The sequence below is a fragment of the Octopus sinensis genome, linkage group LG5 (genome assembly GCF_006345805.1).
Source record: "Octopus sinensis linkage group LG5, ASM634580v1, whole genome shotgun sequence".
In the NCBI taxonomy this organism is placed as follows: domain Eukaryota; kingdom Metazoa; phylum Mollusca; class Cephalopoda; order Octopoda; family Octopodidae; genus Octopus; species Octopus sinensis.
Window position 1 is genome coordinate 103,329,120 of NC_043001.1, and position 27,449 is coordinate 103,356,568.

Consider the following 27,449-nt stretch of genomic DNA (forward strand, 5'->3'; position numbering starts at 1 on the left):
GAATAGAAAAAGTCTTTTACGTTTCGAGCCTACGCTCTTCAACAGAAAGGGACACAGAAAAAACAAGGAGAGAAAAAATGCATGTAGTGGCTAACGATCTATCATATATATATATGTGTGTGTGTGTGTGTGTGTGTGTGTGTGTGTGTGTGTGTGTGATTGTCCCCCACTATCGCTTGACAACCGATGCTGGTGTGTTTACGTCCACGTAACTTAGCGGTGCGACAAAAGAGACGGATAGAATAAGTACTAGGCTTACAAAGAATAAGTCCTGGGGTCGATTTGCTCCACTAAAGACGGTGCTCCAGCATGGCCGCGGTCAAATGACTGAAACAAACAAGAGAAAGGGTGAGATGGTGACTCGGGGCAATCAGCCGAACTGAAGTCTCGTGATCCACGTCTTGTATTCAACGATTGAAAGGAGGAATAATGAATCTCATAATGTGAATCCCAATTGGTTGGGGTTGGTTGATGGAGCACGATGAACGATGGAGATGGGTTTGTAGGCATCTTGAAAAATATTGCTGTTCCAGTTAACACCCATATTTGGATAGAAGGATAACAAATCATTTTCGACCATTTAACAGTATTTTATGTATGTAAATAATTCTAAAGAGTTCAATTGAGGCAATCGACAATTCCAACGCCAGTTACTCCTTGCAAAGAATCTTGCTATAATGTTCTAGATTAATTGTACCATGTAGGCGCGGGCGTGGCTGTGTGGTAAGAATCTCGCTTCCCAATCACATGGTTCCAAGTTCAGTCTCACTACGTGGCACCCTTGGGCAAATATCTTCTATTATAACTTTGAAGCAACCAAAGCCTTGTGAGTGGATTTGGTAGACGGAAACTAAAAGAATCCTATCATACATATATACATACATACATACATACATACATAAATACATACGTACATATATATATATGCGTGTGTGTGTGTGTGTGTGTATGAGTAAATCCCAAAAAGAAGAACAAACACAAAAAACAACAACGTGAGATGTGGTACATGTAAAATATTAGCAGACGCTCAGGGAAGGAAAGATGGTTTAACGTTTCGAGCAGATGCTCTTCTTCGGAGACTGCGGAAAGTCCAATAGAAGGAAGACGGAGGAAGGAATCGCCAACGATTCACATGTGGCTACATTTTGAATATATATATATATATATATATATATATATATATATATATATACATATACATATATATATACATACATATATATAACATATATACATACATATATATACATATATATATACATGCATACATACATACATATATATATATATATATATATATGTGTGTGTGTGTGTATGGTGGAGTATGTGTATGAGTTGTATTTGTCCAACACCACCACTTAACTGGTGTTGGTGTATTTATATCTCCATAACTTAGCGGTTCGCCAAAAGATATCTATAGAATAGGTGCCAGGCTTTAAAGACAATTAATAAGTCTTGGGCGGTGATCCAGTATGGCCGCAGTCTAATGACTGAAACAAGTAGAAGAATGAAAGAAACACACACACACACACACACACGCACAAACACGAGAGTTTATATAATATTCACATATTGGGTGTAAGTTTGAGAAAGTATATGTTGTTGAATGATGGATGCATGTGTAAATAACCTTATATCCTGCTATTTTATTGCATGTATGTATATAAGTGTGTATATGTAAGTGTCACATCACGCCCATCCATGACCTCCACCTCTCTACACAATTATATGCGCACGCATATAATTGTGGTTTGTATGTCTGCAGAAGAGAATGTATAATTCTCTCTCTCTCCCTCCTTATCTATCTATCTATCTATCTATCTATCTATCTATCTATCTATCTATCTATCTATCTATCTATCTATCTATCTATCTATCTATAAGAGTGTGTATACGTAGGTATTTGCGCATGCGTAAGTGTAAGCGCCCGTGTGTGTGTGTGGTGTGTGTGTGTGTTTGTGTGCGTGGTTGCGTGTATGTAGCGCGCGCGTGTGAATGTGTAATATGGGGCGATTGATATTAATATTGTAACACATTATTGGGAATAAACAATAATACTTGTCGCATACACAATACACACGCGTAGACGTACATACATATATATATACCCACATACATATATACAAGCACACATGCACCCATGCGTACACAAGCGGATTCTCCACTAGAGACACAAGCAAGAAGGCCGGCTCATCTCGCTTCCTCCGCACTGTTATAGGACAGACGCCATTCTGGCCACATCCCATTTTAATAATCAGTGGAAGTAAAACGAGAGACGAGGCGTTATTTAAGAAAGCTGTTAAGTTCAGCCAATATTATATATATATGTATATATTTGTAGCATTTTGTCTATATTATTATTTACTGCCAAAATAATCTGGTTGGCAGTTTTCCCGCTGTCATCTATATTACACTTAGATTTCGTATCCGATCGGACCTCTGAAGACCGTCTAAAGATAACATCTACTTGAAAAAGCGAAGGTAAATAACTTTAAAGAATTTTTTTTTTATTGTGTTTGTAATTATCAACGTTTTCTCTTGTAACGTCGCTGTTCTTCACGAACGATGGGAGCTTTTTCTTGGTTCGTTTGTTAACTATTATTATTATTATTATTATTATTATTATTACTATTATTATTATTACTATTGTTATTATTGAGGCGGTGAGCTGGCAGAGTCGTTAGCACGCTGGACGAAATGCTTAGCGGTATTTCGCCAGCCGCTACGTTCTGAGTTCAAATTCGGCCGAGGTTGACTTTGTTTTTCCTCCTTTCGAGGTCGATAAATTGAGTACCAGTTGCGTACTGGGGTCGATCTAATCGATTGGACCCCTTCCCCACAAATGCCGTGCCTTGTGCCTAGAGTAGGAAAGTTTATTATTATTACTCTTAAGGTGACGAGCTGGCAGAATCGTTAGCACGCTGCTATCGTTACGCTCTGAGTTCAAATTCCGCCGAAGTCGACTTTGCCGTTCATCTTTTCGGGGGTTGATGAAATAAATACCAGTTATACACTGGAATCGATGTCATCGACTATCCTCTCCCCCAAATTTTCAGGCTTTGTGCCTACAGTAGAAATAATTATTATCATTATTATTATTATTATTATTATTATTATTATTATTGTTATTATTATTATTATTATTATTATTATTATTATTATTATTATTATCTTTGAGAGAGTAGTGCATGCCATCAAAGTGACTCTGGGGTAAAATATACGAAGCCCAGTATACCCATCATGACTACCCGTCTGATAAGGGTACACTAGGCACATGCATCACAACCATGTGCGCGACATGATGAACTCATATCAAGATAAACAGCGCATGACCTTGCAGGTTAGAATCCGCTACAAGTCGAGTAGCCCATCCCGCTCAAAAGGTCCCTGAATAAGGTTTGTTTAAGGATGTTGAATGAAACACCGATGTTTCCAGAGGTGAATTATTCAAACCTCAAAGAATCCTTCTCAACACATGGCTATGAAGCTCCTCCACTACTTCTGCTCATGATCAGAGATGCACATTTCGTCAGCCACTAAGGGACATGCTCAACTGGTTAAGGTCAAACAACTGACAAGCAGATCTATGGTATTGAGCAGAATATTTGCTGTAGCCCATCTTTTATACCAAGACAAAACAATGTACAGGATAACACTTCCAATCAGTTAAGATCAGAAGCCATGAGAGCCACTGCCTAGTACTGCATCAGGGCATTTATTATTATTATTATTGTGTTGTTGTTGTTTTTCGTTTTTGTTCTTGTTGTTATTGTCATTATCTAAGGCAGCGAGCTGGCAGAATCGTTAGCACGCCGCGCGAAATACTTCGCGGTACTTCGTCTGCTGCTATGTTCTGAGTTCGAATTCCACAGAGGTCGATTTTGCCTTTCATCTTTTGGGGTCGATTAAATAAGTACCAGTTGAACACTAGGGTCGATGTGACCGACTTAGTCTCTCCCACCATAATAGCTGCCCTAGTGGCAAACTCTGAAACCTTTATTATTGCTGTTGTTGTCTTTAAGGCGGTGAGTTGGCAGAATTGTTATCACGCCGGACAAAATGCTTAGCGGTATTTCATCCGTCTTTATGTTCTGAGTTCAAATTTTGCTGAAGTTGACTGCTTTCCCTTCCTGCAGGGTCCGTAAATATAACGTCCCAGTTAAATACTGTGGTCAGCTTAATCCCCTAATCTTCCTCAAAATTCCAAACTTGAACCGAGATTAACTCCACCACCCCCACCTCGGAAAAATTCCCATATTATTATTATTTTATTATTATTATTATTATTATTGTTGTTGTTGTTGTTGTTGTTGCTGCTGTTTTTGTTGTTGTTATTGTTGTTGTTGTTGTTGTTATTATTATTATTATTGTTGTTGTTGTTGTTGTTGTTGTTGTTATTATTATTATTATTATTATTATTATTATTATTATTATTATTATTATTATCGTTGTTGTTGTTGTTGATTTATCTTCTCACGTTCGCCATGAAAAATGTCCTCTGCGGCTTCTCTTTCAAATTTATGTCCTCCAGTCAATGTAATAAGTTTTTTTTTTATTTCCTCATTGGGAAGCGGGACGGTAAAGAGAGACAGAGAAAGTTTTCAAAGCTTATGACATTTAGTACTGAAACATCGCTGTTCGTATCTATGTGGAAATCCAAGCCGAGTCGACTTCATATTCATTGACTGAAGTCCAGTTCTGCACAGCAATCACGCACACACACACACACACACATAACACACACACTCTCTCTCTCTTTCTCTCTCTTTCTCTCTCCCTCTCTCTCTCTCTATTTCCCTCTCTCCATCTCTCTCCCTCCTCTCTCTCTCTCGCAATGTTCTCATTATCCGAAGTAAATACATCATTGCAAAGAAACAGATGTCAGCCGATCCAGTTAAAAACTGGACAAAATATTTTCTGCTATTTACGACATTTACATTGCATTTTATTCTCGGTATTTTTTTTTTCAATGACATTCCTGCCAAATACCGATTTCGATTAAATTGTCTGCCAATCACCCCGTACCTGTTCGATACTGTTCACCCTTGGCGCGAATATAAAAATTCCCTCATATTTTATTAAACCAAAGAAATTAATTTTGTCATAATAGGGCCATCGATTGGCCGAAACGGACGGTAGAAGGGTGAACCAATGTTTCCGGGATGTGAAGCCACACTTTTACGTATCTCAGATCACCTCACATCAAATAAATCTTGCTTTACGGACTCCCGGCGAATAATATAATAACAGTGAAGTATTCAAGGGGATCTATGCTTTTATACGTACGTTCTCTCCGTAGGGTTAGAATGGCTCTCCGTCGGTTACGACGACGAGTGTTCCAGTTGATCCGATCAACGGAACAGCCTACTCGTGAAATTCACGTGCAAGTGGCTGAGCACTCCACAGACACGCGGACCCTTAACGTAATTCTCAGGAAGAGTCAATGTGATACAGAATGAGACAAGGCCGGCCCCTTGGAATTACGGGTACCACTCATTTTTTTTTTCCAGCTGAGTCGACTGAGGCAACATGAAATAAAGTGTCTTGCTCAAGGGCGCAATGTACCCCTGCGAATCGAACTCACAACCTTACGAACGTGAGCTGAATACCCCTAACCACTAAGACATACGCCTTAGGTCTAGACTACAGGATTATCTGCAGTCATAAATCTACGCAGAAAAACGCCAAGGGAAGTGACTCTGAGTGAGTCATCATGGTACAGTTGACTTCTCACCGCTACCGTGACAACAAACGTCATTTCTTCTAATATAATAAATGCAAATGTCAGTGTGTCGGTGTGTCACACTTGTTCAACTTTTCTCTTAGAGGCCGTAGCTCAACACACCATTTTGGAGTAAGGTCGACTCCGTGAGTAAATAAAAAACATTCCAGGCCGAATCTTGACCCACAATCCGGAAATTTTGGATTCCCAAGTTTTCATTACTGCAATTGTTTTCGGCGGTCTTTTTACGTGTTTTTTTTTTGCGACAAATTTTTTTGTACGATAATTTTTATAACTTAGAAATAAATTTTGGGAAGAATCGAAATTAATTGCGAAATCCAGCAACAATTTTTGGCGATTTGTTTTTTGTGATTTTTAGCGAGGAATACGATCATCATTGGGATATGACCCCGGAGGAACCAACTGCAACAAATTCTACAAAACAAGTCAGAGATCTGTTTGTAGATCTTCCCATTCAGGGCCAGTTGCTTAAAATCCGCCCTATCAGGCGGGGCGGATTTTAAGCTAGTTAACTATAAATTTGAAAAATGAGTCAAAGGAGAATAGATACGACTAGATGAAATTTCCAAGCAGTTAAAATGCACTCATCTCCGATATCCAAGTGGCTAAGAAGTGTTCGGCAGAAGGGCACCTACAAGTCATAACCTGAATGCAGCTCAGCCCTGTTAGAGTGCAAGAAATTAAGGACTGAAACATTTGCCTGACTGGGGTTTCTTTTCTGAAGAGCTTCTCCTCTGACGAAATAAATATTTCAAATCTGATTTTGTTTTATTACTTCCTTGCACCAATCGCTCCTTACCTCAACCCTTTCTTATTTTCCCCATACATCCGATTCCTATGGTTTAAATTCCCCAATGTTTTGAAAATCTATTTACTTGCAAGATGTGATATCTTTCTTATCTTCCCTTTTACTAAAATGTTTAGGTGAAGCGCGGCGTTTTTCATTCTTTATTTCGCAATGTTAAGTTCATTTCGTTCACTTTTTATTCAGAAATATATTAATGTTACCTCTTTTAGCTTTCTTTCGTTCCTGCCTTTGCGTGTCTGTGTGCGTGCACATGTGTGCATGTCTTTATTGATTCGTTTTAATTAGCATAGCCTTAAAATGGCGAGCTTGCACAATCGTTACCACGCTAGGCAAAATGCTTACTGGCACTTCGTCTGCTATTACGTGAGTTCAAATTCCATTGGGATCGTCTTTGCCTTTCATCTTTTCCAGTTCGGTAAAATGAGTACCAGTAGAGCCCTGGGTTCGATGTAATCGACCTGTCCCCAGTCCGAAATTTCAGGCCTTGTGCTTATAATAAAAAGGATTAATTAGCATATTCTTAGAGCGTATATTACTACTACTACTACTACTACTACTACTAATAATAATAATAATAATAATGATAATGATAATAATAATAATCCTTTCTACTAAAGGTACAAAGCCTGAAATGTAGGTCGATGGAAACTAGTCGATTACATCGATCCCAGTGTTTCACTGGTACCTAATTTCTCGACCCCGAAAGGATGAAAGGCAAAGTCGAATTCGGTGGAATTTGAACTCAGGACATTGTGACCGACGAAATATCGCTAAGAATTTTATCCGGCGTGCTAACGATTCTGTCAACTCACTGCCTTAATAATAATAATTGATGATAATAATAATAACAATAATAATGTTGATGATGATGATGATGATGATGATGATGATGATGATGATAATAATAATAATAATAATAATAATAATAATAATAATAATGTTGATGATGATGATGATGATAATAATAATAATAATAATAATAGAAAGCAAACGATGTTGAATCATAGATACAGCGTGCCCATCTGACAACAAGGTTTGCAATAAGGAAGAAAGAAAAGATGAGAGATATGACAGGTTAGCTTTGGAGGTTAAGCAGTTGTGGTCGCTGAAAAAGGTGGTAGTAGTACCAATAACTGTCAGAGCCCTGGGAACAGTGAGCAAAAATCTCGAGAAGTATGTGGAACAAATAGGGGCTGCAATAAGGGTGGAGCACTTGCAGAAAACAGCACTGCTTGGAACTGCTCGAATACTCCGGAAGGTGCTCGAAAAATAAGAGGTGTTACCTTAGTTCACGGGTAGTGAACAGCTGACACCATAGTACATCGCCAGTATCAGAAGTTGTGTTAAGACAATAAAATAATAATAATAATAATATAATAATAATAATAATAATAATAATAATAATAATAATAATAATAATAATAATAATAATAAATAATAATAATAATAATAATAATAATAATATAATAATAATAATAATAATAATAATAATAATAATAATAATAATAAGACACAGTCATAAGAGAGCTTGAGCAGACATAGTCATAAGAGAGCTTGAGCAAGAACAAACATACAAATATTTAGGGATAAATGAAGGCTCTGGTATTCAGCATGCAAGCATGAAAGAGAAGATCAGGAAGGAATGTTATAGGAGAGTTCGTGCAGTCCTGAAATCTGAACTAAATGCACGTAACAATGTGTTAGCTATAAATTCCTTAGCAGTTCCAGTTGTTACTTATAGCTACAATGTTTTGAACTGGAATATGAGTGAAGTAAAGAATATAGATAGGAAAATATGCAAGCTGCTGAGTTGTAATAGGATGCACCACCCAAAGGCAGACGTAGATCGCCTTTACCTTCCCAGAGCCCAAGGAGGTCGAGGCCTGATCTAATTTGAACTAGCTTACAAATCAACCACAATTGGACTGGCCAAATATCTCGAAATAACGAATGACTGGATGCTAAAGCTCGTGGAAAATCACGAGAGACGAAAGAAGCTTCATTCTATCATAAAGGAAAGCAAAAAAATTGCTATTGATCTCGTGCAGGATACCCAAACTGAACAACTCGAGAGAAGTACGGCAACTATTGTTGCAAAGAAGGTGAAAATAATGGCAACGAAAAAAGCTCACGAGCAATTGGCTGATAGGTGGGAGGAGAAACCTCTGCACGGCAAATATGTGGCCCGCAGCAAACAAGCTGATGTTGACCCGAAGCAAACCCATCAGTGGCTACGGAGCTCAGGGCTAAAAGCAGAGAGCGAAGGTTTCATCCTGGCTGCTCAAGATCAAAGCCTATTAACTCGGAACTACCAGGCCAATGTGATGAAAAATGGAGCAGACCCAAAATGCCAATTCTGCAACAACATGATTGAAACAGTGGACCACCTAATCTCTGGATGTAAAGTCTTAGCACCAGTGGAGTATAAATTAAGACATGACAGAGTTGGCCAATATCTACACTGGCTAATAAGTCGGCATTACAATATCAAAACTGCCGACAAGTGGTATAATCACCACCCTGAAGCTGTAACTGAAGGAGAAAATGTAACGATTCTGTGGACTTTCCAGTAATACAGACCGAACCATCAAAGCCAGTAAACCAGATATTGTTGTGAAGGACCAAAACCATAAAGTTTGCTTATTGATCGACATGAGCATCCCCTGTGATCATAATATCTCGGCGAAAGAGTTTGAGAAGCTCAGAAAATATAAAGACCTACTCATTGAAATTGAGAAAATGTGGCATCTCAAGGCGGTTACAATACCAGTGATCGTAGGAGCACTAGGAATGATCAAGAAGGGAACCGAAAATTATATGAGAATGATCCCTGGCTTACCATCCCTGCAAGAAGTGCAAAAGATAGTCTTAATTGGTACATCACACGTATTGAGAAGAGCATTGTCGATGTGAGAACTATTACTACCCATGTATTTTAATTTAACTTAAAAAAAAGAATGAACGAACTATTGAGTTTAGTTTAATGGCCTACCAATGTATACTATGAGTTTCTTTGCCCCAGGAGTCGGGAAGACATTCAGAAAGAAATGGAAGCAAATTTGAAAGAAGAAAAAAAAAATAATACTAAATGCTCTGATGCAGTACCAGGAAGTGGCTCTCATGGCTCCTGATCTTAACTGATTGGAAGTGTTATCATGTACATTGTTTTGTCTTGGTATAAAAGATGGACTACAGCAAATATTCTGCTCAATACCACAGATTTGCTTTGTCAGTTGTTTGACCATAACCAGTTGAGCATGTCCCTTAGTGGCTGACGATATGTGCATCTCTGATCATGAGCAGAAGTAGTGGGGCAGCTTCATAGCCATGTGTTGAGAGGGATTCTTTGAGGTTTGGGTAATTCCTCTTTGGAAACATGGTGTTTCGTTCAACATCCTTAAACAACCCTTCTTCAGGGACATTTTGAGTGGGATGGGCTACTCCACTTGAAGAAAATTCTAACTGGGCCCCAGCTGCAAGGTCATGTGCTGTTTATCTTGATATGAGATCACCATGTCGCGTACATATGTTTGTGATGCATGTGCCTAGTGTACCCTTATCAGACGGGTAGTTATGATGGGTATACTGGGCTTCGTATATTTTACCCCAGTGTCACTTTGATGGCATGCACTGCTCTCTCACTCAATAATAATAATAATAATAATAATAATAATAATAATAATAATAATAATAATAATAATAATAATAGTTTCTGCAGTAGCTCAAGAGTTAGTACATACAAAAGAGAAGATTCAAGAAGAACAAGCTTGAAAAATTGAGCGCATAACTTTGAATGGTTCCAATAGTTGGTCATTCATTCTCCCAGCCACTGAGTAGATGTTACTGTACATTGCAACGATCCAACCGCAAAAGATTGGATGAAAACCGGTTGCCTATTGCGGGCCAGGCGACTCATCTCTAGTTGGCTGTGGATGCTTCCACAAGCAGTTATTTGAATATAATTTTTTTTTAAAATTGATATTTCTCTGAAATCTCTTATTGCATTGGGATACTTGTTTCTTTTCATAGTACTGTATACGCTTTGAGCGGTTTAGATGGTTTTTATTGTGTACTGGAGTGCTTTTCGTTGGTATGATCAAATAGTTTTGACTGCATCTGTACGCGTTTCCTTAATGCTGTTGTTTGTATTTATGGCAGTATAATTTATAATGTTTCTAAGCGGCCATCATTAATGTTGGTGCATAATGGGGTTTGCTGCTGTTTGTGATGGCATTTGTCTTTGTGGTGGTGGTGGTGGTGCTGATAATGATGGGGATGGTGGTAGCGATACTGGTGGTTTTGTTGCTGTTGTTCGAGATGAGGTTGGTGCTTCGTTGTTTGGAAACATTCCTAGCGTCCGTTTGCACTTCCCAGCTTTCTGGTGGCTCTTTTTTTCTTCTTCTTCTTTTTTCTCTTTTCTTGTTTATTGTTTCCATTTTCCCTTCTCCGCCGCCTTCACCACACAATATGTTCGTGTAGTGTCAGCCAAGGAGAAGCATATATCGAGGGCCGTCATGTTTTTTGTATGATTCTCGTTATTTAAAGGCTTTCAGTTGCTGTTGTTATGGGAGGCGATGTGGTGACTCTTGAGGGTGGGGTTTCTCTTTAAGTTATTCTTGTTGCTGTGGTTTCCACTGTTTCTGCTGCTGCTGCTGCTGCTGTTACTTTTGGTTTCTCGGCTGCTGCTTTTAATGGTTGCAGTTGCCGCTGCCATTATGACTGTTGCCAATGTGCGCTGCCGTTGGTACCATTGCTATTGCAGTGATGGTGCCGACAGAAGTGAGGAACGAGTCACACTTTCTTTATTCGTTTCAATCGACAGTTCCATGCTTTTGCCCGATCAATTCTTTTCTGCAGCCTCTCAACCAGCAGAATATAATCGAAGAAAATAGCCACTACTAACCAGCAAATTCCTCTCTTCTTTTACTTGTTTCAGTCATTGGACTGCGGCCATGCTGGGGCACCGGTTTGACGGTTTTAGCTGAACAAATCGACCCCAGTATATATTAATTATTTTTCATGCCTGAGCCTTATTTTATCGGGTTCTTCTGCTGAATTGCTAAGCGTATATATATATATAAGAATATTTTGCGTAATAAGATAAAAAGCCAAGGCTGTATAGATATTAGAGCATTTATAGATAGAAGGTCTTCTATACAACCTTGTTTTTTTATCTTATTACGCACAAAAGTCTTATATACACACGCTGACATAAAACCAACATTGAACCCTTTATTCGCAATATTACCGAATCTGGAACTTAACTATGGTCTGTCTATAGCACTTATTCAGCACTACCTGACACCTTTGGGTCTCAATAACATCATTATCTTTTATAACCTCAACTTTTCGCTATATATATTGATTAGTTACTTAATAGACCGATCACGTGAAACTACTGTATTTCGGTCGTGGTGCACGAAATGTTACTTAGCGATTCAATTTCGAACCACCGCTACACACTTTTCAGATTTGGTTCTTGTCAGATCGATTCGAGAATGTTTAGGTTTATGTTTCAGCCAAACTGTATCAATAGGTTTAAATTTATTTTTAATTCCTGAAACTTTAACTTAATCACTTCCTTCTATCGCTCGGCGTTTGCGAACCCAGACAACTTCGAATTTTAGGAATTGTGATGTCTTACGTTTTATATGCGCTGCTGTTAATAGTGGTGGTGGCGACAGCGAAGGTGGAGTTCTCAAGTGTGTTGGATCGATAATTTCATCTTTCTTTTTTTATTTTTTATTATTCATTACTGTTGTTTTTGTGCCCATTATTCTTATTGTTGTCGTAGTTATATAAGCTTACATTTATATACATATATGCCTATGTATATAAGCGCACATACAAATAAATACGTACATGTACATATGCGTACATGCAGGCCTATATATGTGAATATGTGTGTGTATGCATGTATGTGCATATGTGTGTATATATGAATACAAATACACAGGTTAATATATACGTAAATGTATATATCGAATTGCTAATATATTGAGAGCTGCAATAAAATAGATACACACGCACACACACACCCACATGTATGCATTTATTGTACAACTTGTGGATTTGAATGTGTATAAAACATGTATTTATAAGTGTATAAAACATGTATCCGTAAATATATATATATATATCCACAATTCCACAATTATATATATTGTTTGTTCCTTCTCGAGCCATGCCTGGCACCTAAGGCCTAGTTTCCCGGTTTCCTTGGCCTATAGGTTCCCCACCTGGACGGGACGCCGGTCCGTCGCAAGTGAGCTGCAAGATGCAGGAGGAAAAAGTAAGCGAAATTTGTGGCGAAAGAATCAGCAAAAGTTCGCCATTACCTTCTGCCGGAGCCGTGTGGGGCTTGGGTGTTTCTCTCATAAACACACACATCGCCCGGTCTGAGATTCGAACTCTCGATCCCTCGACCGCAAGTCCGCTTCTCTAACCACTAAGTCATGTGCCTCCACTTATATACACATGCATATAATTATATATGCATATACATAAATGCATATATACCTATACACATACATATTTGCTAATATACATATATTCATAATATATATTCATATATTAATACACACACACACACACATAAACACATAAGCACACACCATCCATCAGTGAGGAGATTAAGTGTCTGCTGCTCATCTTCAGGCGCCAATCAATTCCTCTCTAGCATCGCATGCCTGGCGCCACAACCAATTCTCGAGTGTCCGTCCTGTTGCACTTAAACAACAGTGGAGTTACATCAAAACCAATGTTGAATCTGCGTGAGTGTGCCTACATATATGTTCAGAAGTATACACACGTGTATATGTATATGTATTTATTATTCTTAGAGATGAACATTGTTGACTGTAACTTCGACCAGTTAAGCCATTGAAGTCGCTGTCAATAATATTCCCGTTAAAGAATAATAATCTTTTTTTACAAAAGTATCAAGTCAGCAGATTAAAGTAAAACTGATTTTATTAAAGCTGAACATAAAGAAATCTTGAAATAAAACTGAATTCTGACATAGATAGATAGATAAATAGATACTCTTGCGTCTCACGTTTGATCTCCGACTTCTGGCCAGAATCGCCATGTTGAGTCGCTAGCTTCTGCACGCATTTTTTTCTCTCCTTGTTTCTCTCTGTGTTTCTTTTCTGTGTATTTTTCTGTTGAAGAGCGTAGGCTCGAAACGTAAAAGACTTGTTTTATTTATATTCCTGAGCGCCATACTAATACAATTGTTTGTTTGTACTCCACCTGCCTTCGTCTTTTGTTTATTTTCATAAAGCTTCCATTATATATATATATATATTATATATATATATATATATATATATAATATATATATATATAGATAGATAGATAGATAGATAGATAGATAGATAGATAGATAGATAGATAGATACATACATACATACATACATACATACATACATACATACATACATACATATATACATACATACATACATATGCTGAACTATTGAGAAATCTGCAGTTACTCTATCCAGATTACAAGTTCAGGTTTATACCTATAATTATTGGGGCAGCGGGGTATGTAATACACTACCTGAATACCAATCTCAAAACCAGAAAAGAGAAAGCTAATTCGAAGACTACAGATCTGTAACTATACGCATGAACATACATACATAAAACATACAAATTTGCGCTTTCATACATACATACATACATACATACATACATACATACATACATACATACATACATACATACATACATACATACATACATACATACATACAGTTCTCAATCCTAGCCTGATAGAGATGGACATTAAAAATGACCTTGTTCCCTCTGACTTTTGGTTGCTCCTCAAGCTGACGGACATCTTCAATGGCAGTCATTTTGTACACATCGATTAATTAGATGAAGAAGGGGACTGTGGAAAGGGTCCTGGACACGATCCCACTGGGAAACGTCCAAGGGGCCTTCACGGAGTGGCAGAAGTGCTACAGCAAATGCATTTAAGTCAGAGGATTATACTTAGTGGGAGATTAGAGTTTTGCAGTTCTTTGAAATTAACAAATGTCTTGCTTGAAAAAAAAATCCTCACAACACACACACACGTCTGTATTATTTTATTTTTTAGATGTAAAGTGTAAAGTTTCAAAATATTTCAAAAAGAAAATAGTAATACCGTTTGTAATGAAGACACAAATAGTGAAAATATTTAATCATCCATTAAAACAAGGAGGGCTACAAATGATGAAAGATATCGAAAGATTGAAGCGCAGACAGAGGTGAGATAACGGCCGTTGTAGGGGGATATAAACTTGTATTGATTTTGAAAGGAGATGTATGAAAATAACACTGTGATGTTGAAGTGAAGAGTGGTAGAACATTAGGAAGGGATGGGGAGGTGTGTTGATGCTAAGAACGAATGGTAAAGGTTAAAGTTTTAGAAGAATATTTCAGATGTAAATCGGTTATTGAGAAAAGATTTTTAAAAATACGAATTAAAATAGCAATATATTTTTGAAGTGAAGTTTGAAAGGGCACTAGGAGAGGAAGGAGAGATGCGTTGTTGGATGAGGGCGAATAGCAAAGTGAGATATTTCTATGCCTTGCTTCGTATCGTTTAAATAGGACCAATCAGGAATTCAACTACTTGTTTGGAATCGGTATCATATGCCAGTCCTACAGCAAAATGCTTGTCACGTGTACACGTTACTTGAATCTACACGAAGCATCAGTGACTGGCCTCGTTGCGCCGACTTACTGGTATTCAATGTCAGACACAGGCCCAGAAATATACCAGTTATATCATTTACAATACTTTTTTTTGTTTAACGTGTTACAATTTTTTTCCCGAAAATATATCTGATTAGCTCCTACAGCCAGATGCTCGCAGAACCAAAAGATGTCTATAATACTTCGACCAGCCCATCCATTAAACTTCATGAATTTTTACGCATTACCTTTGGTTTCGAAACTCCAGTCATGGATTTCAAAGAACACATATGGTCTATCTTTTATATATGCTTACATAAACAGTCTGTTAATCGCAACATCCACTGAGAAGGCTGTGTAGTAAGTAGTTTGCTTCCCAACCAGATGGATCCGGGTTCAATGCCATCGCACAGCACCTTGGACAAGTGACAACAAAAGCCTTGTGAGTAGATTTGGTTGACAAACTGAAAGAAGCCTGTTGCACGCACACACACATACACACACACACACACATACATACATACATACATACATACATACCACACACACACACACACACACACACACACACACATACATACATACATACATACATACATACACACACACACACACACCACACACACACACACCACACACACACACATACACACACACACACACCACACACACACACACACACACATATATATATATATTTCTTTACTATCCACAAGGGGCTAAACATAGAGGGGACAAACAAGGACAGACAAAGGGATTAAGTCGATTACATTGACCCCAGTGCAAAATTGGTACTTTATCGACTCCGAAAGGATGCAAAGCAAAATCGACCTCGGCGGAATTTGAACTCAGAACGTAACGGCAGAAGAAATACCGCTAAGCATTATATATATCTGTGAGCTGGTTGCGTTCGAGGTTGGCTGCAGGGGATTCCCAGCAGCTTCGCTCAGAAGGTTTCTGACGGTGGCTGGTGTATCTGCTGCGAGGAGGATCATCAAGGAATGTGGGGAGAAAGGAGAAAGCAGTTGAAGGTAGTGCTTGGATTTCCAGGAGGTTTGTGAAAGCATTTAAGACCACAGAACTGGCATGAATCCAGTTGCAACGCAATACGTCCAGCTGTTGCGGGCCCACCATGTTGAGAGATACTGAGCATAATGGGCCGAAACTTCGACGAAGCGCGGCACTTAGCTGATGATTGCAGCCGGACGAGAAATGGAGCACTCGGTGTTTTTCTTCTACTATATATATATATATATATATATATATATATATATATATACTCACTGAGTGTCAAGAATGTGATTTTATGAGGGTACCTTTCCTGATGAAGGGGACATTGTCTGTATGGTTTGTAAGATTTGTTTTTCTACCAGGACATGAACTCTGGAAACGGCCGTAGAAAGTGGACTTCCTCGAAAAGTTATTATATAGCCTATATACCATTTAAATATTAAAAAAAAAACACATCGGACTCTATGGATCCTTTAATTGAAACTCTTAACTGCTCTTAATTTTAGTACAAAAAAATTTCTTTCATTCCTCTTTTTATCAGGCCTCTCTTTCTCACACATCCTTCCATACGTATTCCACATAGTTTTTTTACATGTATTTTTTATGTATCTCTTTATATTTTATAAATATCCTTTAAAATATTCATGTGTGTCGATATGTATTGATATGTGTATACGCATTTTAAGTCGAATTTATAACTGTATGTGTACGATTTGCCTAATGTGAGTTTATATCTTAATTCTTATATGTGTGCGTGTGTGTGTGTGTGTGTGTGTGGAGAATAGCAACGCCAGGTATACTTTTAAAGGATACATATTATGCAGAGTTCAAATGTATCAGTTGATTGCGGCCATGCTGGGGCATCGCTTTGAAGGATTTTTTGCTGAATGAATTGACGCCAGTACTTGTATTTTTTAAGGACTTATTCTATCAATGTCTTTTGCCGAATCGTTAAGTTACGTCGACGCGTAATCACACCAACACTGGTTGTAAAGTGGTGGTAGGTGGGGTGACAAACACAGACACAAAGAAACACACGCACTCACGCACACACACATGTATATATATATATATATATATATATATATATATATATATATATATATATATATATAATATATATATATACTTTATTTAAAGCAGCAGAAAATTCAACAAAACCTGTTACTCTGAGTTTCCCGTTGCCGTTCATCGGCAACGGGAAACTCAGAGTAACAGGTTTTGTTGAATTTTCTGCTACTTTAAATAAAGCATATTACTCTACCACTGGTATTTGAGTACTCTTTTTTCCACCTTGTTTCACATTTATGTGTTTACTCCGGTATATATATATATATATATATGTATACAACGGGCTCCTTTCAGCCTACCAAATCAATTCACAAGCTTTGGTCAACCCGAAGCTAACGTAGAAGACATTTGCCTAAGGTTCCACGCAGTGGGACTGAACCCAGAACCGTGGTTGTGAAGCAAACCTCTTACTACACAGCCATGTTTGTGGCTATCTTTGTGATGGCTAAAACCTTAAACAAGATACACTTAAAATCTCTAATTTATGGATCGTAAGAATATATGATTGAGTTTTAAAATCCTTCAAAATCTTACTGTAAATATTGTTCATTATATAATCCTACAAAGGCAACTAGCTGGCAGAATCGTTAGACCACCTGACGAAATGCTTATCGGTATTTCACCCGTCGCTACGCTCTGAGTTCAAATTCCGCCGAGGTCGACTTTACCTTTTATCCTTTCGGGGTCGATAAATTAAGTACCAGCCAAGGACTGCGACCGATATGATCAACTATTCCCCTCCTCACAAATTCCAGACCTTGTGCCAATAAAAGAAAGGATTATATAGACCTACGTCAATGGTATTAACACGATTACAATTTTGCCTCGTGTTCGATATTGTTAATTTCGATCTGATCATAATTTAAGATGACGAACTTTTTTAACGTTATTAGATACCATCAGAGTCCTTATTCCACGCATTTTCAATCCATATATGTCTGCTCCATTCTTATTCATCTAACATTTCCCATCAGTGTGAAATGTTAATGTTTTCCATTAAATAATTTTAATTTTATTCAGTTCCTAACATCGATGTTTTGTTAGAACTGATTTTTCCCTCGATATCAACAAGTTTATTTCTATGCATATAAAAATACAAAGTGATCCATTTTTAGCATCAATCTAAATCTGTCAGTATTTGCATTGTGATGGGATTTTCTATAGAATATATATATATATATTTTTTTATGAAATAGTAAATCTTTTCTTTTCATGAAACGAAAAAAGAAAAAAAACAAGAAGTTGGCTGTTGCTATGTACCGTAGTAAAGTGCTGCAAAATACACAAGCCATTTACATATTTGCTTTTGTAGGGTGGTTCTAACTAACCCGAATACTTACTACTAACCGCCGTCAGTTGTGCTTATAACATTATGAGTCACTTTGTGGCACCAACAATTGTGCAACACTTTCGCCTTTTACAATTTTATATGCCTAGCTTTTATTGTATTTATTTTCTAAATGTCATAACTGTACAGTTTCTCCCCATTTCCCCTCTGGCTAAAACAGAAAAACAATTAAAATAGACGTCTATTCAAACAAGTGATGCAGCGATGAATGCGGGAATGAACGACTGGTTAGTTTACCAGAAGAAGTAAAGTGAAACCTCCTTGAAGAAGAAATTCCTCCCCAATTGGGAAATTACTTGGTTGGATGAATAAAAGCGACAACATGCTTGTACAGTTACGAATATTTATATAATGGAGAAGTCGTCGTCGGCCCGTCATATTCTCAATGGAAACTTCTTAATTTTTTGTGCTCTCTTTATTTAAGGGTCAGAAACAACAGCCAACTCTGAAATCACCTCTGATGATGTGAAGACGTACATGGAGCCACGATTACATAATTAGGCTTCCCAATCTTCATGGAAGCATAAAACATATGTACGATTTTGTCGTATTATTGGAATAAAGTCTTCCAAGATACAAGAAAACATATAAGGTTGCTATAGATAAATATTTTCAGTACATACGAAGATTTTCTTTTTTTTTTGTGTTGTATGTAGCCAGAAAGTTCGACTAAACATCGTGAATAATTCTTTTTACAGCTTTCTCCTTCAGAATACGAAGAAACACATGAAGCTCTAAATTCTGGTCTTAAGACGGGCACCTTGACTCGCATTATAGAATTAAGTATACATAAAATACTTATGAATATCGTATATGTAAATGTATATAATTATATATATGTAAATGCATATATAAATTTATACATAGGCGCAAGAGCAGATGTGTGGTAAGTAGCTTGCTTACAACCACATGGTTCCGGGTTCAGTCCCTCTACGTGGCACCTTGGGCAAGTGTCTTCTACTATAGCCTCCTGCCGACTAATGCCTTGTAGGTGGATTTGGTAGACGGAAACTGAAAGAAGCCCGTCGTATATGTGTGTGTTTCTCCCTCCAAAATCGCTTGACAACCGATGCTGGTGTAACTTAGCGGTTCGGCAAAAGAGTCCGATATAATACGTACTAGGCTTACAATGAATAAGTCCTGGGATCGATTTGTTCTACTAAATGAGGTGCTTCAGCATGGCCGTGGTCAAATAACTGAAACAAGTAAAAGAATAAAAGAATAGAATATACGTACATGCATACATACATACATACATACATACATACATACATACATACATATGTGTGTGTGTGTGTGTGGTGCGTGTGTGTTTGTGTGTGTGTGTGTGTGTGTGTGGTGCGTGTGTGTGAGTGTGTGTGTGTATGTGTGTGTGTGTGTGTATGTGCGCGCGTGTGTGTATAGTAAGAGGAGGGATATAATATCCAGGCAGATACAGAATTTCTCTATGTAAAATGCCAATACTGGTTCTTTCACAAGGTGTGTCTTGCGGTAAATTTCCTTTAACTCTCATCTGATGTTATGGATTTTTTCCTGGCTATTTACAGTGTAGAGTACAATATTGATTACAAGGAGAATGAAGAATTTGAACATTCATACTTTATGTTTAATTGTATTTGGTTTATTCATAATAATTGTCCGACATGTGTTTCGATCACATTAATTGCATATTGTTGCATATTTATATATGCAGAGATTTATGCATTATTATTACGATCTCTTCAGGGCGTATAAATATGACATTATTCGATGACCGTCATAGTTTAATACAACTGCCATCAAGCCTAGTTCAAGCTAATAGCAAAGGAAAATTCCTCTTCGAACAATTTCATATTTATGCCCCTGAAGAGATCGTAATAATAATGCATAAATCGCTGCATATAATCATGCAACAATATGCAATCAATGCGATCGAAACACGTGTCGGACAATTATTATGAATAAACCAAATACAATTAAACATAAAGACCATATATATATCTATATATATTTAGCTGGCAGATGAGATTCAGAGATTCTCCGTATAGAAGACAGTAGTGCTCAAAAGATTCAAACTTAGATATCGACGTTTTTACAGGGGGTCATTCAACAAGGTAAAGAAAGGCGATAAGAGGCATCAAGTTGAGCGGGTATACAAGCAATTATGCGGATAAACAAATTAGACACATCAGATATATTAAATATATTAAACATCAAATAATATATATATATATATAAATGTATATACACACACTCATGCAAAACTGTAGGAAGCAAAAAGTGGAGATTTTCAGACGATGAATATTTAAGTATAAATAAATAGATATTTATATTATTAGATCCGACTTACAGAGTACAAACGACAGAGAAAATTAAAGGGATGAAAAATCGGTGTCATAAGTCCAACATCTGTTTCTGGGGTTCGGCGATCCATAATTTTGTTAGTAGATTTAATACATCACAATGTGCTGTCGTATGGATGCAATTAACATTGGATGACACATGCCTTCGTCATAAGGGTAGAGAAGATCTTACATTTCAGATCTTAACGCAGAGAAATTCAAAGATATTTATACATAAAAATGCTTCGTCTGAAAGTTCCCACCTTTCGTTTTGCATGTATACATATATACATATTTTGTAAATCCTATATTTAATATATATTTTCCAGAAATCTCTATACGACCTGGAAGGGCCCGTAACCTCCCCTGCCACCGTTAAGTAAGCTACAGGCACTTCGGCTACCATAACTAGACTTAGAATGAATATTGTAATGGTTTCCTGTTGCCTTGCCACTCTCTCACCTGCAGAGCGAAGTGAAATGAAGTGTTTTGCATATCTGACCGGCTTGTGATTCTAACTGCAACAAACCGTTCTAACTGCAACAAACCGCTAGGTCATGTGCATACATACACACCACACACACACACACACACATATGTATATATACATACATACATACATACATACATACACACACACACATACACATACATACCTACATATGTGTGCATGTGTGTGTGTATGTATGCATCCCTATTTCTCTTTTTCTCTCTCTCGTTGCTCACACGTGACCATCGTCCATTTTTCTTTTCCTCTCGTGACCATCTTTCCTGCACGGACGTTCTAAGAACTGGACGTCTCCTCTCTTCTATTTTTTCTCTTTTCAAAGAAAATATTTCTCCCAGCGTTCACTATTTTCCCCCTCACTCAGTTATAACTACCCTTCATGTTGGATTTTGTTCGCTTTCCCTGTATGTCTCCACTGCCCTGCTTTTGTTCCTGACTTTGACCCTCCATAAATTCTAAATATTGTTTTGGTATTTATGGGATCATCTGTCTTCGAAGACTCATATTGCCGTTGAATACTCGAAATGAGGAGTAGATAGACAGCCGACAACTGATGAAGGGTCATTCTTTGTATTGTCCTTTTTCTCTCGTTATTTGCGTATTTATCTCATTTGTTTTCGTATTTCATGTTGTTTACTGTTGGTAACGTTCTGTACCCATATATGCATATATATATATATATAGCAAAGTGAAATTGTAAGTTACCGCACGAGTGGAAATATATATGAAAGAAGGTTTGAAAATGCAATTTTAAAGTTGTTTATTCACTTGACCGGTTTCAGTTTTTTTAGAAAATGATTGTCAAAAGTAAAATGTAAAGCTTTGTAAACGCTTTGTTGTATTCAGTATTGGTTGTCACAAAATATTACAATCCATATATACATTCTTTAGTAATAATAAGAAAATGTTAAAAACAGTTTACAAGGAAATATCTATAGAAAATATTAAACAAAAATTTCAAAAAAATATATTGGGATTTCATTAAAAGTCATGTTTGTTTGGAAGTATCTAGTAAATAACCGTTTTAGCTTCACACAGACCAAAAAAATGCTAAAACAGGTCAGTTCATCTCAAATTCTTTGTAAACTCCTAAATATATCTTCTTCTGTGTATATATATACCACCAGATATGACTGTCTTTGAACTAATACCTTTCTGTATATGTATATATATATATATATATATATATATATATAGATACTTCCAAACAAACATGATTTTTAATAAAATCCCAATATATATTTTTTTAATTTTTGTTTAATATTTTCTCAAGATTTTTCCTTGTAAACCGTTTTTAACATTTTCTTATTATTATCAAAGAATGTATATATGTATTTTAATACTTTTGTGACAACCAGTACTTAACACAACAAAGCTTTTACATTTTACTTTTGACAATCTTTTTCTAAAAAAAGTGAAACCGGTCAAGTGAATAAACATCTTTATAAAATTGCATTTTCAAACCTTCTTTCATATATATATATATATATATATATATATTATATATATTATATATATATATATACAGGTATAAGTTAGAGGTGTTTAAAGCCTCTAAGGCATGGCTATATTGTTCAAAGGCACTTTTGGTAATTACCTCAGTAGGTATATTCCTCTGACTTCTTCGTTCTGACGATGTCTACCATTGGCAACGAGGCGAAAATATAAATATATGTTTTTCTCACCATGGTAAACAGAAACGATCGTAAACAACTTCACTCTCACTCTCACATTTATTTACTAATTAAATAATCGCTTACTAGTGCAAAAGACACACTTCTGTTTGTAATGTTACCTCCATTTTCTTCTCGTCTATATATATAATATATATATATATATATATATATATATATATATATATACCGGGGTAAGCACATAAATGTGAAACAAGGTGGAAAAAAGAGTACTCAAATACCAGAGGTAGAGTAATATGGTTTAATAAAAAGCAGCAGAAATATAACAAAAGCTGTTACTCAGAGTTTCACGTTCCCGTTCGTCGGACAGTTTTGTTAAAAAAAAACTGTCTGACGAACGGGAACGTGAAACTCTGAGTAACAGCTTTTGTCATATTTCTGCTGCTTTTAAATAAAGTGTATATATATATATATGTGTGTGTGTGTGTTGTGTGTGTGTGTGTGTATACAAACGTATTTGTATATATTTTTCTATAGACATAGATACATAATGATAACTATGTATGTATAGGCGCAGGAGTGGCTGTGTGGTAAGTAGCTTGTTTACCAACCACATGGTTCCGGGTTCAGTCCCACTGCGTGGCACCTTGGGCAAGTGTCTTCTACTATAGCCTCGGGCCGACCAAAGCCTTGTCAGTGGATTTGGTAGACGGAAACTGAAAGAAGCCCGTCATATATATGTATATATATATATGCGTGTGTGTGTTTGTGTGTCTGTGTTTGTCCCCCTAGCATTGCTTGACAACCGATGCTGGTGTGTTTATGTCCCCGTTACTTAGCGGTTCGGCAAAAAGAGACCGATAGAATAAGTACTGGGCTTACAAAAAAAGAATAAGTTCCGGGGTCGAGTTGCTCGATTAAAGGCGGTGTTCCAGCATGGCCGCAGTCAAATGACTGAAACAAGTAAAAGAGTAAAGAGTAAGAGTATATGCACGAATGTATGTATGCATGCGTCTGTGTGTGTGTGTGTGTTTGTACGTACATGTAAATTTATGTACTGGGTGTGCATCGTTTCACTTTAGCACGGCTTTGGTTTGAGTTTTTTATAATTTATCTCTCATCTACTTTACAGCGTCATCTCTTCGCTGCTTGGGCTTTTAATTTTCCGTTCATTTGACTTTCAATTTAGTTCTTTCGAAATTGAGTTAGACCAGACTCTAAAATAACACTTAAGTTGGATTTTTTTTATATATATATTTTGTTAATATTTTCGAGATTGACTAATAGAGCTTCAAATGTCAAGACAATCGATTTTTTTTTCCTGAAAATATGAAATTAATATATTTTAATCAACTTCAATGCTGGAAGTGTTTTACAGAAATTGCGATACACTTTAACACAAAGAAAGCAACTTGTGGAGCAATTAAACGAAATGAAGAATAAACCAGGACCGAGGCCATCCTTGCATTTTCAGAAACGTCAAAAAACACCATAAATGTGCGGTTATATTATGAAGGTATTAGAAGCTCATATTTTTGAGAGAAAATAAAAACCGTTATTACAACAGTATTCATATGCACGTGTGTGTGTGTGTGTGTTTGTGTGCGCACGACTCGCGGAACCAGTCTACTGTGTAAACCAAATACTGTCCATATGTGTGTGCGCGCGATTATATATATATATATACGTTTAAATATTTGTTGTGCAAGATTTTTTATGTGAAGTCGTGTGTTGAAACAGATATTGTTATATTTCGGAATGGTCATATTGCCAGTTTAGCCAATAAAAACACACGCACTATATATTTGGTGTTATTTTGCTTCAGTGTTATTTATTTTTTACATTAATCTTAATCTTATTTCGGCCAGAGTTATTTCGTCACACTCCTGTGACCGCATCAGTGGTCCTTTGTTTTCTTCTTACTTATTTGTGTCTCTCCTTACTAACCGTCAGCCATTTTGATATTCTATTGTATGTCTTCATTTGCGCATGCTTATATCTCTATGTGCGTCTATGTTTATTTAGTGTATGTGGGGGGATGCCTGTAATATTTGTATCTTCTGTTTATATATGTTCATGTAATTTGTATTTTGTTTTTGTTGTTTTTGTTTTTCTTATTTTGTTCAGTGTTTACATCCACTTATTATTATCATTACATATGCTTGTATGTATGTATGTATGTATGTATAACATGTAGTATGTATGTATGTATAATAAATCGAATATATATATAATAATATATATATATAATCTAAATATATATATATATATATATATATATATATATATAGTTATTTATTTCTATTAGTTTATTTATCTGTGTATTTATTATGTTTTCAGGATTCTCTATCGTCATATGTTGTGGTGTGTGTTAGTGCTCCATTCTAGTTTTCTATTCAGGCTAGGTTATTTTCTTTATGTGTGTAGCTTCTGTAATTGTCTATTGTTGCATCTGTTCTATTGTGGACAATATTTTAATTTCTATGTTATTGATTGATCCCCCGTGTTCCTGTTCGGCGTGTTGGTACAGAATCGATGAGCTTTTACCTTCCTTAAGTTGTCTCCAATGTCCGTTTACCCGCTCTCCTATGCTTCTTGCCGTTTCCCCTACGTATGTCGTTGTCTTGTTACTGCATCCTCCCTCTATACATCTTATACTATAGACTACATTTCTGGCTTTACAGTTTGTTTTATGGGCTAAATCTACATACTGTACAGTACTTATCCGTACAGGGGGTTCTACTAAAAGGATAGGTTCTACAAATTATAGATTTGATAGAGTTGCCTGGCTTTTCAACAACCTTAATTCTTAGCTTAAGTTTGTCTAGGGTCCTTCTAAAGCGGTACGCCAGTTCACCTCCAGGGGTGGTGTCAACGAACATGACACTCTGGTATTTATGGCTATCATATCAAGAGTTGGCCTTCCTATTTTCTTTTTTGTCCTTTCTATAGTGTTCCATGACTGTTTCCTATAGAGTGGACAAATCCTATTCCTATCATTACATATATATTATCAAATTTCTTCATGGCTCCTTTGTATACTCTGATCCTTTCTTTATAGCTGTAACCTGAGAACTGCATGCGGTGAATGAAATATTGTATGTGTCTCTTTAACTCTGTGGGCTCGCACATGCGTGACACATTTCTCATTATTCTGACGAGGTCTGCCATCAAAATATTGAATTTGGCATTGTCCGCAATGGCTGAGTTCCGGTGGATCAAGTATTTTGAGGCCATAGGTTTGGCATAGTATGAATGAAGGATTTGGGTTTTATTATTCACAATTTCTAGCCAGAGTTCAGTGTTTAGTACTGGTAGTCTATGGTTGGGGTGTTTAGTGGGGTAGTCTATTGTGACCTTAATACTCTGGTGGATGGAGTTAGCTATTTGCTGGATGCTCTCCATAGTATTAGTTTCTATTACTATATCAACATTACTCTCTTGTGGGAGTGCCTTTACCACTATGTTGATATCATCAACATAGCGAGAGTACATGTTTACTAGTATGGAGTTCTGTGTTAGGCGTTCTTTAAGCCTTCTGTCCCACCATACCATGAAACGGTTGGCCACATCACTAGCGATACTAACGCCGATGGCTGCCCCCTCGCCCTGGGCATATATTTTATTATTAAACTTAAACGTGTGGCCTTTTAGGGTAACTCTTATACTAGCTCCTAGTGCATGTGCGATCATTTTCTTTATCTGATGGACATTTGCGGGGCTCCGTATGGCTCTGGTCCATCCGCGCCATCTTTCTACATGTGTTTTCCTAGCCATAGAAGTAATTGTGGGCGGTCTACCTCTTAAACATCTGCTGGGGCAGAAACTACTAAGATTATGTTTATCTAAGTATTGATTATTACATGTCAGTCTAACTAGGAGGTCCAGTTCTTCTGTGTTGACATTACGGAACTCCACCTGGCTCTCATTGATCATCTCCACGCACTTCTCCACCGCAAAATCTACGTCGATCGATGGGTATAGGGATACCACATCCATGCTACCCACCATACATCCTGTCAGGTCACAAGTGTTGTTACAGTCATCGATCCTGCTGAGGAGATCTTCTGTGCTGTCACAAACATCGGGTGACATCCGGATTATAGGGCGTATGATCATTGAGAGGAAGTAGGAGATTCTGTAATTGCTAGCGATATTCGCTCCACAGACTGGTCTTGTTGGTGGTCCTGCTATAGGGTCAGTAATTACTTTATGGTCCTTGCGAAGTCCATACAGTGCCGGGATATCATTGTTCCAGGCTTGGAAATTATTTGCTGTACGTTTCTGGGGTCCCAGAACAATTGTCCACATCAT

General features: G+C 37.0%; 1 protein-coding gene across 1 annotated transcript in view; it reads left to right on the forward strand.

The window, feature by feature from the left end:
• Positions 1 to 2,300: 2,300 nt before the first annotated feature.
• Positions 2,301 to 27,449, forward strand: part of LOC115212395 — a 43,445-nt gene continuing 18,296 nt past the window's right edge. Inside the window, exon 1 of the mRNA XM_029781283.2 lies at positions 2,301 to 2,481. The gene's annotated coding sequence lies outside the window, so the exon portion shown is untranslated. The remainder of the gene's footprint in view (positions 2,482 to 27,449) is intronic.